This window comes from Podarcis raffonei, chromosome 15 (assembly GCF_027172205.1).
Source record: "Podarcis raffonei isolate rPodRaf1 chromosome 15, rPodRaf1.pri, whole genome shotgun sequence".
Taxonomy (NCBI): Eukaryota; Metazoa; Chordata; class Lepidosauria; order Squamata; family Lacertidae; genus Podarcis; species Podarcis raffonei.
The window spans coordinates 40,801,906-40,815,359 of NC_070616.1; the positions used below are offsets into that span (position 1 = coordinate 40,801,906).

General features: G+C 43.4%; 1 protein-coding gene across 4 annotated transcripts in view; it reads right to left on the reverse strand.

Annotated features, from left to right (window-relative positions):
- DPYSL2 (dihydropyrimidinase like 2) overlaps positions 1-13,454 on the reverse strand; it is an 81,953-nt gene that overhangs the window by 19,263 nt on the left and 49,236 nt on the right. The window lies entirely within an intron of this gene.

A 13,454-nucleotide genomic window follows, 5' to 3' on the forward strand; every position in this document is an offset into this window, starting at 1 on the left:
TTTAATTCTTTCATTACTAATGCTCAAAGCAGCTTAAAACATTTTATAAGTTTATCAACAACAACAATCTAGAAACAAATGCTTAGCAGCAAAAGATTCACTCGCCAGTGGCAAGCTGGAAAGGGCATTTGTGAACCCTTGATTATGAATTGCCTTGGAAAGGAACCAGACCTTCCCCTGCACATTGCAAGGGGTGCAGAGATGGGAGAGATGCGGACAGTACAGGAAAATCCCCTTCACACATTTAGGTTTGAAAATCCTTCTGTGATATAACCAAAATCTTGAAAAATACAGTGGTACCTCGGGTTACAGACGCTTCAGGTTACAGACGCTTCAGGTTACAGACTCCGCTAACCCAGAAATAGTACCTCGGGTTAAGAACTTTACCTCAGGATGAGAACAGAAATCGTGCGGCGGCAGCGGGAGGCCGCATTAGCTAAAGTGGTGCTTTAGGTTAAGAACAATTTCAGGTTAAGAATAGACCTCTGGAACGAATTAAGTTCTTAACCTGAGGTACCACTGTATATTGTCATTTGTGTCTGGAGTCGCATCACTATAAAGTGGAGTTTAATTTTTTTAACTTAATCTATTTTTCATTTCATTTTAATTGGATGTTCTGGTATATTTGACATGCTGTTGGGGTGGGGAGAGAGAAGAAACCCCAAAAGGTGCGCTGCAAATTATTTTGCTGACCTCTCCAACACATTTCAAGGCTTGCAGGAACATTACTTTGAGAAAGTATAGGAGGCTGTTTTAAGTGCCTTCCAGACCTTCACCCCATGCAATGCATAAAACACTGCCTTGAACGTAGTATTGCCACTCTCTGTGTACAGTGCCACAGATCAGAAATGGAGGGCTGCTTTTCAGACATCTGGTTTGACATGCAAAAGTTGAGATCAGTGGAGCAGACAGTGTTCATGACAATTTGACAAGCAGTAGGTGCAGTCCCGCTCCCACCACCACACTCTTTGTTTGGAGAAGGATCTGAAAGCAGCTCTAGACATACTTTGAATCAGAGGTGGGACCCTCCAGATGTTGTTGGACTTCAGCTCACATCTGCACCAGTCAGCAAAACCAATGCTGAGGGATGATGGGAATTGTAGTCCAACAACTTCTGGAACGCCAAAGGATTCCTCAGTTCTGCTTTGAATATATTAAAACAGTCACCCCTGAAGATAGCCACAAAACTTGAAATGAATTGGGCCAAATTGCAAGCATCACGTTCCTGGAAGCTCATTGCAATCAAAATGGTTCCTCCCCAAATTTCAAGTCCAAAACTAAAAGCAAAAACAAAAGACACATTCTCCGCAAGCACTTGTGAAAGCAGCTAGGGTTCACTCGCTGCTCCAAATGCCCACCAATGCATCACAGCAGGCTACATAATGAGGACAAAAAAGCAGAAGTAGTTGTGGTACAAATGGAAAAGGAAGTCTGCTTCAGGATTAGGAACATGGCACGTGAAAGCAACACTGTCACCCCATTTTCTGCAATTCTCTTTCAGCACTTTGACAGTTCAAGGCTGCACTAAGCCAAGACTGGCACCACTTATTAATTCTCATCTGTAAGCTGGCAGCTGTTCGTGATAAATAATATACTATTTGCAAAACAGCTCAGGGTATTATGCAAATCAAACACTACAGTACAGGAAACAGCAGCCACCAAGGCCCACCAAGTATTTCCCATGTACAAAAGCAGCCAAATGATAGCAATTGGCATTCAGAACCTCTAAATGCAGTTTTTCTAGAAAAAGAGGTGCCAGAACTCACTATGAACGCCTCCCTCGTTCTCTCAGAATGGCAATGGCACCCACCTGAGAGGTGAGTTCCAGCTGAAAAAAAGCCCTGTCTAAATGTCTAAATATTGTCAGTAGGTCCCAGAACCAACTGTGTGGATGGCCCTGATCCATGGTGGTCATGCCTCTGCTCTTTGCAGGTTCCACTCTTCTCCTACCTTTTATCCTGAACTCAGGAATAGGGCTGGGCAATATATTAATATATCATCCAAAATGGTTTGAAATCCATATTGTGATATCGGTTCCATAACTTTTGACCTGACAATATATTGCAAATCATGATGTGTGTGTGCATATGCTATGCAAAAATCACAATGTGGGGAAAACCATGAGGCCAGCCAATGCCTCTACGTAGCTCCATCCTTATTTCAGACATTGTGATATCTCAGTATAGTATTGTGATATTTGGCTGGTGATACATCACAATGCCTAAAACCAGTTATCGTCCAGCCCTACTCAGGAGACAACTGGGTCTCCACTGAGTCCGGCCCACGCCCATGTCACTTCAGAACACAATCTTGAGTTACTTTAAGACTTCACACAGTGGAGGCATACTAGAGATGCTTCACAAGCAAAAGATCCTCAGCATCTCCCAAGTTGGGATGGCTAGAGAACTGATACCAGCCAGTGTGGACTGTATTGAGCCCATGTATAAAGCAGCTTGTTGTTGAACTATTAATTCAATACATTTATTAAATTATTTATTATTTATTAAAATTGTATACTGCCCTATACCTGCAGATCTCAGAGCAGTTTACTGGATATACATGACTATCCAAGGTGTTATTCCATTCATGTATGGTCAGCTCCAGGCACGAATACCTCCAATGACTTCTGGCCATCTCACAGCAGAATGTGGATTCCCTTAACCATTTTCATTCCTCCCCCCCCCCCAGACACATGTAACTTTCAACCCCAACTCCCAAAGCAAACCTCCAATTACAATCTCCCGCATTCTTCCTCCCAACGCTGGCTTGTTTCTTGATTGCTGCCTTTGTCTCTACTGTTCCCCTTTCCCACCGCCTTCCTTCTCCCCCGAGCAAATTAATCAGCTCAAAATAAAAACAAACAGACAATAAGCCAAAGCTAGACAACAAGGCTAACCACTGTTTGCTTATCAGTGAGGTTTTATGCACCAAGCCACACTGAAAACATTATGTGCCTTCTTTTTTAAAAAAAATAAACTGGTTGGGGGAGATAAGCACCATTAATGTATCCGACAGGGAACTGCAAAAGACTCCGCACTATCAGATTTATTTCAGCCCCTCCCCTCTAAAAACTCCCAAATACCAAACAAAAATAGCAGAGTTGAAAGAAATCTTTCATAAGGCTTCTTCTTCTTCTTCTTCTTCGATCACTCGTAGCTGAGTAAGATTGTCTTCCATAGACATGGTTTTAACAATGAGTCCGTCAGTGGCTGTGGAAGCCAATTCTGGATCCACACGTCCTTCCACAGTGGAGATATTGGTTTCCGGGTGGGAGGTGATCACGGTGTGGATTTGCCAAGCGTGCCTTCCTCTTAGAACGTTTCTCCCTTGCGTCCTGAGTTCGAGTGTCTTCAAAGCCCATGACACCTTTGGTAAAGGCTGTTCTCCAATTGGAGCGCTAGCAGGCCAGTGTTTCCCAGTTGTCAGTGTTTATACTACATTTTTTTAGATTTGCCTTGAGACAGTCTTTAAACCTCTTTTGTTGACCACCAGCATTACACTTTCCACTTTTAAGTTTGGAATAGAGTAGTTGCTTTGGAAGACGATCATCAGGCATCCACACAATATGACCAGTCCAACGAAGTTGATGTTGAAGAATCATTGCTTCAAAACTGGTGATCTTTGCTTCTTCCAGTACACTGATATTAGTTTGCCTGTCTTCCCAAGTGATGTGTATAATTTTTTGGAGACACCGTTGATAGAATCTTTCAAGGAGTTGGAGATGGTGTTTATAAGTGGTCCATGTTTCACAAGCGTATAGTAAGGTTGGTAGTACAATAGCTTTGTAAACAAGCATTTTGGTATCTCTGCGAATGTCCTGGTCCTCAAACACTCTGCACTTCAATCAGGAGAAAGTCGCACTAGCAGAGCTCAGGCAATGCTGGATTTCGGCATCCATGTTGTGGAAAAGATAACTGCCTAGGTAGGAGAAGTGATCAACATTTTCCAACGTTACACCACTGAGTTGGATTTGTGGCGCTGCAGAGGGGTTATTTTGTACTTGTTGATACAGAACTTTGGTTTTTTGGATGTTGAGTGATAGGCCAAGCTTCTCATACCCTGGGATGCTGTGGGAAACACTGGCCTCTGTCCCTCTTTCCTACCTCCCTCCTTGGATGCCCTCTTGCGTCTCTGCCTCTCTATTGCAGCAACCCTGGTGAACGTTGCCTCTGGAGCTGGCCAAATGATGCTTCCTAGGCCCCAGTGGGACAGTGTGAGGAGGCATCTCTCTTTGAGGCGGGGGGGGCAGCTTATAGGACTCCTAAGGTGAGGGGAGAGGACAGGAGGCTGAGGGAACCCTCCACAATGAAGGGTGTTCGAAAAAGGGTGAGAGGCTGCCAGCTCTGCAGGCAAGAGGTGATAAAACTGGGCTCCTGAGCCCCACAGGGGTGCCACAGAAAGAATGTAGTTGGTTAAGGGAGCTGTGGACTCAAAAAGGTTGAAAACCTCTGATTTTAACCATTTATACAGCACCTAACTACAATCACAGAATTGTAGAGGTGGAAGGTTCCCCATGGCCATCTAGTCCAAGCCCCTGCAATACAGATCTCTGCTAGCCAACCAACCTCCAATGATACCTTCCACCGTCAAACAGCTCTTACCCTCTGAAAGTTCTTCCTAATATTTAGCTAGAATCTCCTCTCTTATAATTTGAATCCAGTGGTTTAGTTACTACCCTCTAGAGCAGCATAAAACAAGTCTGCCCCATCTTCCACATGACAGCCATTGGCAGATAAAAATCCCAGAATTCCCTGTGAGGCAGGACACTCTGGGAATTGTAGCTCTCTGAGCAGAAAAGGGGATGTTTTAACAACTCTCAGCACCGTTAACTAACTAGAGTTCCCAGGATTTTTGCAGGAAGTCGTGGCTGTTTAAAGCAGTATGATACAGCTATAAATGTGTAGTGCACGTAGGACCTTACAGAGCAAAAGAACAAGATGTCTCTTAGGCATAGGGCACACAAGAAGAACATACAGATCTCCTGCATCACACATGTTTTCCACCAAAATCAGGGTTATAGCCACTGGTATTTCTGAGGTGCAAAATAGTGAATACTCTGACAGACAACTCTACTGATGGACCGTGTTCTGCAGGAGCCAATCAAAAGCGAAGGGTGCCCCAGTATCAAGCCACTCATTGAAAGAAAATGTTTAGCAGTCCCTCAATCAAGACAAACAACTCTAGTGTATTTGCAACACCAACTGGCTAGAATTGGCTCAATCTGCTCCTGGCACAGAGGGAATCAAGCTGACCTGGATGAAGCTAAGCTTAGTCGCCTGGTGGGTCCCAGGACAATGACACTCTATTGGAGTTACAGTGGTGCCCCGCAAGACGAACGCCTCGCAAAACGAAAAACTCGCAAGACGAAAGAGTTTTCCGTTTTGGAGGTGCTTCGCAAAACAAATTTCCCTATGGGGTCTCCGCTGTCCGGGGGCTTTTAAAATGCTGGCGGGCGGCAGCGCAGCGTTTGCTGCCCGCCAGCATTTTCAGATCGCCCCGGGACATCGGAGAAGTCTCCGCTGTCCCGGGAGCTTTTAAAATGCTGGAGGGCGGCAGCGCAGCGTTCGCTGCCGCCGGCCAGCATTTTCAGATCGCCCCGGGACAGCGGAGAAGTCTCCGCTGTCCGGGGGCTTTTAAAATGCTGGCGGGCGGCAGCGCAGCGTTCGCTGCCCCCCGCCAGCATTTTCAGATCGCCCCGGGACAGCGGAGAAGTCTCCGCTGTCCCGGGAGCTTTTAAAATGCTGGAGGGCGGCAGCGAAGCGTTCGCTGCCGCCCGCCAGCATTTTCAGATCGCCCCGGGACAGCGGAGAAGTCCTTGCCCCCCCCCCCAGCCTTCAGAAGAGGTCAGGGGACAGACTGTCCCCGGACCTGGTCTGAAGGCGGTTTCCCTAGGAACGCATTGACTGATTTTCAATGCATTCCTATGGGAAATCGTGCTTCGCAAGACGAAAAACTCGCAAGAAGAAAAAACTTGCGGAACGAATTAATTTCGTCTTGCGGGGCACCACTGTATTTTATTTGAATGGGGCTCCATCAGGATTGTGTAACAGGAAAGTCATCCATAGATAGATAGATAGATAGATAGATAGATAGATAGATAGATGATAGATAGATGATAGATAGATAGATAGATAGATAGATAACTATTACTATCTATAGTCTGGGGGTGTACCTGAGATATTGCCTCAGGTAACATATGCCCACTTGACCGCTTCGATCTGCACAACTGGCACTGTTACAGATGCCATATAATGCCAATTCTGCATGCATAAGAAATTGACCTTTTTAGTGTGGCAGCACCTATAAATTTGAACTCGCTGCTTGTTGACATCAGGCAAACACCTTCATTGTGCTCTTTTCGGACCCTGTTACAAACATTTTTTTGCTAGACAAGCCTACACAGACATGCAGAATGTTGACTGGTATCTTAATCCTTTTTTAAGTGTATCACCCATTTTAACTTTTTTTTAAAAAAAATCGTTGTTTTGAACTGTTTTAACTGACAATTTTATTTTTTATTCCTCTTGTACACTGCTTTGAGGTTTGTTTTTACAATCAAGCAGTGTATAAATTATATGAAGTAAATAAATAAAGAGTATGAGAACATCCTATGCAGCAAAAACCTCCCCTTTGATAGTAAACGCCCTGCATGCATAAAAAAGCGAAATCAATGTGGACAGATGGGGAGCGGGGAATAGGCAAGGAAGAAGAATTTTATCGTTTCCTGCTATTATACTGCACTGCCATCTTTGTGCACATGTGTGTGTAAAAAACATCCTGGCTGTGCAAATGAACAGTTTGTGCTTTATTCAGCCACTTTTTCCTGGCATAACTATTAATAGACACTATAACAATTATCTGCACATAGGGAATGCTCTCTCTTCCCTGCTCCCCTAAACTTTATGCTCTCACACACAAAGGTCTGGCTAATCATTAAAAGCACATAGGAAATTTCCTTCATTATTTGAGTTAGGGAACAACACTTAACAGCAGGAAAACTGTTTCATGTCAACAAGTGTTAGTTTTAATTAGAAACTTTGCTTAAGGGTTGCATCAAACTTTCTGCACACTATAAAAACTCTTACTGTTTTATGCACACAAAATCAAATGAGCAAGAGCTGATCATAAGTCAAAAGACATTTATAACACAGAAATCCTTAAAAAAGGGATACACAAAAAACTCTTAGTGGACATCTTTGCCTCCCAAGTGAAATATTAAATAACATTTGTATGTTCTAATACATCTGGGTAATGTGACTTCACCTCAACAGCATTAGGTCTGCCTGCATGTGATGAAATTGTGGGAACTCTACCAAGTGAATTTCCTCTTGCAAGCCATTTCATTTAAGAATGTGATTAGAGTTAGCAGTGGGAGCCGGCCAGCTTCCTCCCTACACATGAATTTGGAGTTGCTGTTACAGAATATGCATACTCAGTGCTCAGCAAACTTTGTGGGATGGGACTTTTATTAAAACCACATCTCACACTTGACACCACTGATTTAGGAAGTTTCCAGTGAGGGACAAGAGAAGAGTATAAGCTGCTTCTTCTACTATATGGAAGTTAACAACAGGTCAACAAAAATGGATTTTATGTACTCTAATGGTAGCCAAGAGACCGATATTGATGAACTGGAAGAATAAAGACATTATCTCCTTTAATCTGTAAATTGATAATATGATAACACTTGCAACTGCTTGGATAAATATGACAATTTTGGAATGAATTTATACAAAATGTAGTAGGCCATTAATATTCAGTGGCGTAGCATGGGTTGTCAGCACCCGGGGCAAGGCAAGTAATTTGCGCCCCCTAACCCGTGGATTTTAGTAGGGACAGAGAGCTGCAAGTGCGAGCGCCCCCCCCCAGATGTTGCGCCCGGCCCCCCCTGCACCCCCACGCTATGCCACTGTTAATATTTACATTAGTATTAGTATAATAATATCAAATTTATAAAAGAATGCATGGGTTATTGTTTTATAATTTTTTTTTCAATAAAGTATCAATTTAAAAAGTTTACCTCCACATAAAAACCCAAAGATAACCCAGGATGGTTATATAATGTATAGGTAGGTGGGACCTGCCACATTTTGTAACCAGAGCAGGGGGATCTGCAACATTTTGGTGTTAGCGGTGGGATCTGCTATCCCTTACATGGCTCAGGACCTCAATACCTTAAGGACAGCCTCTCCCCATACGGACTGGCCCAAACCCTGCGCTTGTCATCTGAGGCCCCTCTTCGTGTGCCTCCCCAATGAGAGGTCCAGAGAACAGGCCTTCTCTGTAGTGGCTCCCAGTCTGTGGAATGGTCTCTCCAGAGAGGCTCACCTGGTGACATCATTACATATCTTTAGGCACTAGGGGAACACATTCCTCTTCACCCAGGCCTTTGGCCATTAAACAATCAACGCCCTTTAAATATGGAAGACTGTATTATTACTATTATAATTTTCTGTGATTGTTTTATTGATTTTTTATTATGTTATGTACATTATGTTTTTAATGTTGTACACTGCCCTGGAATATTCAGATGAAGGGCAGTATATAAACTACAATAATAATAATAAAGCAAAAGTCATGCATTTTTCAAGAGGCGAGGAATCCTTTAGTGAGACATCCCACCCAATGGGTTCCTTACTGTGGCTTGTTTAACTGTTTTATTAAAATACACTGCTGCTTTTCATAAAATAGAACAAACACTTTTTTTGCACCTGGCAAATACTGGAAGGCAAAGTACTGCCCAAGTCCTGGGAAACCTCTTCTCAGTTTCATAGTGACAATACAGATATAACACTGGAATTCTCTTAACAATGGCTATCGGGGCCAGGCTAAGAAATGGAGCACACATGATGGCTGAATTCACAAACAATAATACGCCAGAAATCAGTCTCACAGGTGAGTAGCCACAGCACTATTTATTTATTTATTTGCTCAGTGTTGGTTTCATTTTCTAACTCTTCCTGCCTCTCTTCTCTGTAGCCTGGTAAGCATGTGGGGATACGGCACCAAAGCAAATGAGGATAACGGTGTCATAGGTAACAAGAAACCATTGTTTACTCAAGCAAAGAATCATTTGCCAAATTGAAACAATGTTTTCATCTTTTGGTTCACAGACCAAAAACAAACCATAATTAGTTGACTATGTAGTAAGCTATACAAACCAATCAGTTAAGCTACATAAACCATGGCTTACCACTGATGTGTTAACCAGGCCACTTAGCTTAATCAAGCTAATAGAAGAAAGCACACCAGCTTCCCTCTTAACCAGGGTTTGCTAACCAGCCTCAAGTCCTGCTTTAAAACAGTCCAATTAGCATTAACCATGGCTAGCTTCAGTGACACAACACACAAGGGAAGAAGTATGGAGGGAAAGAGGAGAGGAAGGAAATGAGATTGACGATGCCAGAACAAAGTGCTGAGTTGTAAACAGCAATTATACCCAGCTGGGAATCTTCCCTTGATGGTAATCAATGTAATGCTTTACTGTGATTAAGGTTTGCAAAGGGAAATATGTGATGGAGAGGCTTGGAGCAGGAAGCATGCATGACTTCTATGGTTACAGCAACACTTCTATGGTTAAAAGATCTCCAACGTTATGTCGCCACTGACCCAGAGAAGAGAAAAAAGGAAGTGTGTGCTTAGCCTGGGAATCATTTGCCACTAAAATTCCTTTCCAAGCTAAGAATAAAACAAAAGCTTCCCTTCTGTTTCACAAATCCTTTGCAAATCAAATATTTAAGTAACTGACTTGGAATAGATGCAGATTAGGAAGAGGGATATTCCACTCGGAGACAACTGCTAAACCAATTGCAAATGCAACAATGTCTTGTTTACTTCTTGATTCTAAATGAATCCAAGGAGACAAATGATGTTATATGTTGTTTTCTGTCTGCTGGATTCGATGAATAAGTCTCTCTTTCCAAAACGAAATGGATGAGCTTAGAGGAAAGTGAGTGTGGAGCCAGATGATGCATGCTAGTCTAAGAATGGTGATCACTAGGGATATAAACAACTGCTGTGCACAGAGCCACTGACATTTCATTTGCCACATCAATTCCAAAATAAAAAAATGAATAAAAAGATCTGGATCCAAAAGCATTAAACAATAGGGGAGTGTACATCCAAAATGAAACCATTAGTTAATCTTTCCAATTGTCAAGAAATGATAAAAATAGCCAGAATACAGAGAAAACACAGATTCATTCTTGCTGCCTACATTGGAAGCATTGGTTGAAAGAGACCCTGCTCTGGCGCCCTAGAGAGCCACAACAGCTGATCAAGTGTGGACAACCCTGGGTGATGGTCTGGTGTGGTCTAAGGCAGCTTCCTATGTTCCTATGAACTGGCAACTAAACCCTGAATCAAAGTTAAGCCAATTTAATAATGAGTATGCTTGAAGGAAACAGGGAGCAAGAATTGGCTTTCATGCTATGGTGCTCAGGCACACAGACACTTCTAAGAGGGTAGTGAGTGAGCAGCCCTGAGCAACTCCTAAACACCTATTCTGATGGTTTGGGGGTGTTTTGGGGGTGCCTAGCAACCACAGTATGTTGCTCACCAACCACTGCTGTGTTGACCCAAAAGGCACTGGAAAGAACCATTGCCAAGAACCATTGTCTCTAGGCAACAACCATTCATTTTCTGAAGTGCACTCTTTCATTACATTTTTCCAAAGCCCCAGTGTTGCCCCTGGGAAAGCTCAACTTTCTTATTTCCAGAAGTTGTGTTCCCTCTGTGTAGATCTTCCAAATTCTGCCATTTTGTTCTTGAACTACCACAAAGCTTATCCCTCTAGGGAGGGACCATAACACAACAGCAGAGTATATGCTTTGCATGCAGAAGGTCCCAGGTTCAGTCCACAGCACTTCCAATTACCGTATTTTTCGCTCTGTAAGACGCACCCGACCATAAGACGCACCTAGTTTTAGAGGAGGAGAACAAGCAAAGCGGGAGGAGAAACGGAAGGGGCTCCTTTTCTCCCCCCGCTTCACTGAAGGGGCACTGTGCAGCTCTCCCTCTCTGCGCACCAACCCCTCTTGCTCTCTAGGCTTCAGCGAAAGCTCCCGCTGCGCTCCAGAGGCTTCGCGTTGCTTTCGCTGAAGCCATGGAGCCTGCATTCGCTCCATAAGACGCACACACATTTCCCCTTAATTTTTGGAGGGGAAGTGCATCTTATAGAGTGAAAAATATGGTAATATGCATGCCAGGATAAATTATTCCCAGGCAACCTTATATCCTCACACTTTTGTTATTACAAACTAAGTACAGAGGTCATCCAGAAAGAGACATAAATGTGAGTTTGAAGAGAGCAATACTAACCTAAAGGCAAAAGGGGGAGAGGATGAATCAAGTCCATCAGAATGTTGTTTACCCTCCAGCATGAAAGAAGCTTGCATTGATCTGGGCCATTTTGTGGCATTTTGAGATTAAAATGTGATTGCACAGAGCACTTAACAGTGGTTGCTTCCCTAGAAAAGATGCCAAATCCTTTTTGTCATATTCAGAGTATGTGGGGAGGGGGAGAAGGAAGAAAGAAATATCTAGGTCAGCCATCCACATACGTCTGTTGGAAAGAGGCTGGCAATGATGCCATTTTAGCACTCTTTAGTCTTCAGCTAAGCAAAGAATTCGCCATCCCATAAGGCAATTTCATTCAAGCCTGTTAGCCCCTGTTAATGACCATACAGTAGCTTGAATAATGAATGTGGCAAAGGCAGTTGCTTATGAAATCAAGTCACACAATTAAATACAATTTTATGGATGTGCTTTTCTTCTTTAAAATTCAGGTGCCTCATTAGGAACACTGAAAGCTGGCAGTTGCTTTTTAGGGTTTCAGGCAGCGGACATTCCCAGCCACACCTGAGGATGCCAGGAGCTGAACTTGAGACTGTCTGCATCCTAAACACTACCAACTGAGCTATGGCCCGACCCTATGCTTAGCTTTCTGATGCTGCAAGGCTACAACTCCCATCTTCCCTGACCATTAGCTATGTTGGGTGGGGTTGGTAGAAACTATAGTTCAACAACATCTGAAGGGAACCATGTTGCCTATCACTGGTTTAGATCTTGAAATGTTCCGTCTCTCCCTTCCCTATCTGCAAATTCCACTGTTTGGGAGGATTGGGAGAAGGGGACCTACAGGGAAAACAACATTCTCATTCTCTCTCTCCCACTCACACACACACGCACACACTCTTAAGTGACAGTATGGAAGCCAGTGCAACTAGAATAAAAGGCAACCGTGTTCCCACTTTGCTCCTTTTAATGTACCATGAGCCAAGAGAGGGTTCAACCTGTCATACCACCATCAACATCACACTCATCTCTTTTAATGGCCAGAATGAATCTGCACCAAGGCCTCCAGTGTAAAAGAGGCATAGACTGCAAACGTAGATATACATAATTTCAACAGCAAGCTTGCTGTGGAAGGATATTCACAGCATTTGCGGCAGACATGGTGCACACATCCTAGTAAGGCTGGATGAATCCGTCAGTTTCAGTTTCTCTCTCATTTTTTCCACATCAGTGTTCCACAGTTTGTACAACTGTACTATTTATTCAGTTTGTACTATTTCTTCAAGAAGGTGCTCATGAAAATTCATTCATTCAACCCTCAATTTAATTTCGAACCAAATCTCAGTGGTACCACTTCCTGTTGGCCAGAGGGAATATATTTTCCAATGCCCTTCCTATCCTGCATGCCAGCTGTTACCGGATTCAGCAATGGACTGCAAAATCCATGGGATTCTGCTCCTGCTACAATATCCTGCAAGACAAACAAGCTCAAGATTCTGTTTTCGACCTGTTGAAAGACGACACAAGGCCTTATCTGGCCTGACATGACACCATAATCTTTGTTTACACCATCCCTCTTTCAAAAAGAGGCTTCCACCCTCAGTAATCTTTCTTTCTGGACAGAAGCAAGAAGGCATAATAAATCCTATCAACATGACCAGATGCAAAAAGCTTGATGCAACGTGAAAGCATAAGCAGCTGTTTCCTTCTGTGCTAATTGGCAAGCCACCCCACAGGCTCAGCTGAGCAGTACTTTCATCTAGGGAGGGGCCCCAGCAGAATCCCGACATTAAAGCAATCCATAAAATTACTTTAGCTAGGAAAATAGCACTGGAAAGGTTTTTAAGAGGCATTTCAGCTACAGGAGCACACACAAACATCTGCAGACAATGCACAACCAGGCTTCATCTTGGTTGTGTTATCACAATGCACTTAAGAGACATGGAGTAAGAAGGGGACGGGGAAACAGATGGGGGCTACACTCTTCAGCAAGTGGCAGGAATATCTGAGGAGTTATTCAGGATTCAGACAAGGCTATTGGGCATGTAACAGTACACATACACACAATATTTGCCTTTAACACTACAACATGGATGGGGAACCTGAGGCCCAGGGGCCACCAGGCCTCTCTCGCTCTGGCCCTCAAGAATCTCACTAGA